Source organism: Calliopsis andreniformis, unplaced genomic scaffold, assembly GCF_051401765.1.
Source record: "Calliopsis andreniformis isolate RMS-2024a unplaced genomic scaffold, iyCalAndr_principal scaffold0443, whole genome shotgun sequence".
NCBI lineage: Eukaryota > Metazoa > Arthropoda > Insecta > Hymenoptera > Andrenidae > Calliopsis > Calliopsis andreniformis.
Genome location: NW_027480852.1, coordinates 62,501 through 67,500, shown reverse-complemented (window position 1 = coordinate 67,500; position 5,000 = coordinate 62,501).

Below are 5,000 nucleotides of genomic sequence, written 5' to 3'. Positions count from 1 at the left end.
CTACGTTCTCTCGGTCCACGGGCATCAGAGAGCAAAACAGCCTAATAGTTTTAGAGTGCCTCAACGATCAGGAATATGGATCTAACGTTCTCGTTTCGAACCGACGACTTTCGGTTCCGGAGCGACACGAACGCTCCATGATTCTCGATTATCTCGACACAGGTAAGAGACAGAGGAGAACAAGTGTATGGTTTTAGAGAGCCACGAGCACCAGGAATAAGGATCTACCGTTGTCATTTCGTTCCGTCGACATTCGGTTCCGGAGCGACACGAACGGGGACTTAGAATTTTTTCGCTCGGGCTCCGGAGCGACACGAACGGGGACTTAGAATTTTTTCGCTCGGGCTCCGGAGCGACACGATCGCTCCGTTATTCTACGTTCTCTCGGTCCACGGGCATCAGAGAGCAAAACAGCCTAATAGTTTTAGAGTGCCTCAACGATCAGGAATATGGATCTAACGTTCTCGTTTCGAACCGACGACTTTCGGTTCCGGAGCGACACGAACGCTCCATGATTCTCGATTATCTCGACACAGGTAAGAGACAGAGGAGAACAAGTGTATGGTTTTAGAGAGCCACGAGCACCAGGAATAAGGATCTACCGTTGTCATTTCGTTCCGTCGACATTCGGTTCCGGAGCGACACGAACGGGGACTTAGAATTTTTTCGCTCGGGCTCCGGAGCGACACGAACGGGGACTTAGAATTTTTTCGCTCGGGCTCCGGAGCGACACGATCGCTCCGTTATTCTACGTTCTCTCGGTCCACGGGCATCAGAGAGCAAAACAGCCTAATAGTTTTAGAGTGCCTCAACGATCAGGAATATGGATCTAACGTTCTCGTTTCGAACCGACGACTTTCGGTTCCGGAGCGACACGAACGCTCCATGATTCTCGATTATCTCGACACAGGTAAGAGACAGAGGAGAACAAGTGTATGGTTTTAGAGAGCCACGAGCACCAGGAATAAGGATCTACCGTTGTCATTTCGTTCCGTCGACATTCGGTTCCGGAGCGACACGAACGGGGACTTAGAATTTTTTCGCTCGGGCTCCGGAGCGACACGAACGGGGACTTAGAATTTTTTCGCTCGGGCTCCGGAGCGACACGATCGCTCCGTTATTCTACGTTCTCTCGGTCCACGGGCATCAGAGAGCAAAACAGCCTAATAGTTTTAGAGTGCCTCAACGATCAGGAATATGGATCTAACGTTCTCGTTTCGAACCGACGACTTTCGGTTCCGGAGCGACACGAACGCTCCATGATTCTCGATTATCTCGACACAGGTAAGAGACAGAGGAGAACAAGTGTATGGTTTTAGAGAGCCACGAGCACCAGGAATAAGGATCTACCGTTGTCATTTCGTTCCGTCGACATTCGGTTCCGGAGCGACACGAACGGGGACTTAGAATTTTTTCGCTCGGGCTCCGGAGCGACACGAACGGGGACTTAGAATTTTTTCGCTCGGGCTCCGGAGCGACACGATCGCTCCGTTATTCTACGTTCTCTCGGTCCACGGGCATCAGAGAGCAAAACAGCCTAATAGTTTTAGAGTGCCTCAACGATCAGGAATATGGATCTAACGTTCTCGTTTCGAACCGACGACTTTCGGTTCCGGAGCGACACGAACGCTCCATGATTCTCGATTATCTCGACACAGGTAAGAGACAGAGGAGAACAAGTGTATGGTTTTAGAGAGCCACGAGCACCAGGAATAAGGATCTACCGTTGTCATTTCGTTCCGTCGACATTCGGTTCCGGAGCGACACGAACGGGGACTTAGAATTTTTTCGCTCGGGCTCCGGAGCGACACGAACGGGGACTTAGAATTTTTTCGCTCGGGCTCCGGAGCGACACGATCGCTCCGTTATTCTACGTTCTCTCGGTCCACGGGCATCAGAGAGCAAAACAGCCTAATAGTTTTAGAGTGCCTCAACGATCAGGAATATGGATCTAACGTTCTCGTTTCGAACCGACGACTTTCGGTTCCGGAGCGACACGAACGCTCCATGATTCTCGATTATCTCGACACAGGTAAGAGACAGAGGAGAACAAGTGTATGGTTTTAGAGAGCCACGAGCACCAGGAATAAGGATCTACCGTTGTCATTTCGTTCCGTCGACATTCGGTTCCGGAGCGACACGAACGGGGACTTAGAATTTTTTCGCTCGGGCTCCGGAGCGACACGAACGGGGACTTAGAATTTTTTCGCTCGGGCTCCGGAGCGACACGATCGCTCCGTTATTCTACGTTCTCTCGGTCCACGGGCATCAGAGAGCAAAACAGCCTAATAGTTTTAGAGTGCCTCAACGATCAGGAATATGGATCTAACGTTCTCGTTTCGAACCGACGACTTTCGGTTCCGGAGCGACACGAACGCTCCATGATTCTCGATTATCTCGACACAGGTAAGAGACAGAGGAGAACAAGTGTATGGTTTTAGAGAGCCACGAGCACCAGGAATAAGGATCTACCGTTGTCATTTCGTTCCGTCGACATTCGGTTCCGGAGCGACACGAACGGGGACTTAGAATTTTTTCGCTCGGGCTCCGGAGCGACACGAACGGGGACTTAGAATTTTTTCGCTCGGGCTCCGGAGCGACACGATCGCTCCGTTATTCTACGTTCTCTCGGTCCACGGGCATCAGAGAGCAAAACAGCCTAATAGTTTTAGAGTGCCTCAACGATCAGGAATATGGATCTAACGTTCTCGTTTCGAACCGACGACTTTCGGTTCCGGAGCGACACGAACGCTCCATGATTCTCGATTATCTCGACACAGGTAAGAGACAGAGGAGAACAAGTGTATGGTTTTAGAGAGCCACGAGCACCAGGAATAAGGATCTACCGTTGTCATTTCGTTCCGTCGACATTCGGTTCCGGAGCGACACGAACGGGGACTTAGAATTTTTTCGCTCGGGCTCCGGAGCGACACGAACGGGGACTTAGAATTTTTTCGCTCGGGCTCCGGAGCGACACGATCGCTCCGTTATTCTACGTTCTCTCGGTCCACGGGCATCAGAGAGCAAAACAGCCTAATAGTTTTAGAGTGCCTCAACGATCAGGAATATGGATCTAACGTTCTCGTTTCGAACCGACGACTTTCGGTTCCGGAGCGACACGAACGCTCCATGATTCTCGATTATCTCGACACAGGTAAGAGACAGAGGAGAACAAGTGTATGGTTTTAGAGAGCCACGAGCACCAGGAATAAGGATCTACCGTTGTCATTTCGTTCCGTCGACATTCGGTTCCGGAGCGACACGAACGGGGACTTAGAATTTTTTCGCTCGGGCTCCGGAGCGACACGAACGGGGACTTAGAATTTTTTCGCTCGGGCTCCGGAGCGACACGATCGCTCCGTTATTCTACGTTCTCTCGGTCCACGGGCATCAGAGAGCAAAACAGCCTAATAGTTTTAGAGTGCCTCAACGATCAGGAATATGGATCTAACGTTCTCGTTTCGAACCGACGACTTTCGGTTCCGGAGCGACACGAACGCTCCATGATTCTCGATTATCTCGACACAGGTAAGAGACAGAGGAGAACAAGTGTATGGTTTTAGAGAGCCACGAGCACCAGGAATAAGGATCTACCGTTGTCATTTCGTTCCGTCGACATTCGGTTCCGGAGCGACACGAACGGGGACTTAGAATTTTTTCGCTCGGGCTCCGGAGCGACACGAACGGGGACTTAGAATTTTTTCGCTCGGGCTCCGGAGCGACACGATCGCTCCGTTATTCTACGTTCTCTCGGTCCACGGGCATCAGAGAGCAAAACAGCCTAATAGTTTTAGAGTGCCTCAACGATCAGGAATATGGATCTAACGTTCTCGTTTCGAACCGACGACTTTCGGTTCCGGAGCGACACGAACGCTCCATGATTCTCGATTATCTCGACACAGGTAAGAGACAGAGGAGAACAAGTGTATGGTTTTAGAGAGCCACGAGCACCAGGAATAAGGATCTACCGTTGTCATTTCGTTCCGTCGACATTCGGTTCCGGAGCGACACGAACGGGGACTTAGAATATTTTCAATATTGCTATATCTGTATGTATATAGTCTTAAAATATGTGGTTGAAACATGTTGAAAGTTTGTGATTATAGCAGTATAATGTCCGCAGTTTAGTATTAAGTTACTTTTATACGACCTCGTACGTGTACGTGTTCATCTGCCGAGTCTAAGTGGCAGCGTACCGGCCGGGAGTGCTGCACGCGCGGCGAGTTCCCACCGTAAGGCCGCGCGGCTACGGTCGGCCGTCGCCGGCCTCTCGGCCGGCCACTCGGTATCTATAAGAGAAGCGTCGGTCCGGGCGTGCCGGTCGAGGCATCGCTGGGCGCGTGGCTATTCTACGATCTCGGTCGAGAAGCAGTCCACCGCTCCTCGGGATCTTGTATCTCGAGTGTCTTCGAACGGTTTACGTTCCGGATCTTTCTCTACACAGCATGACCACGGGTCGGTGTCTAAGACCGAATGGCCCTTATGTGGTAATCGTCCTTTGGACGTTGGTGACTTGTATGCACTAGCGTGTATACTCGTACTTACTGAGCATCAACTCTTTGTCCGAGCGAATGAGTTTATTTAAACTGAACGAAACGTTCCGTCTTTAAGGCGGGCGCCGGGCTTACGTGAGAATGGAAAGCCTAAATATCAAGAGGTGTCAGATTTTCGATATGTGCAGCGCGCACATTCCGCGCCAGCTCGCTATGCCCAGCACGACGCTTAACGCGCTATCTCGATATGTTTCGGCATGCCACTATTACGCGCTTCTGTCGACTTTGCCCAGCGTGCTTGATACGCGCTTCGTCGTCAGTGACCAGCGTGAGTGGTTTACGTGCCTGTACGATGGATGCTTAGCGCGAGCGTATACCGCTCCGTAGAGTTTTCTGCGGAGGTCCGGTGTACGTGCTTACCGATGGATGACCTACGGCGTGTGTGATTCGTGCTTGTCGAGGTCCGACACCAATGTTGGAATTGTCAAATAAATGAACGAACCGAGA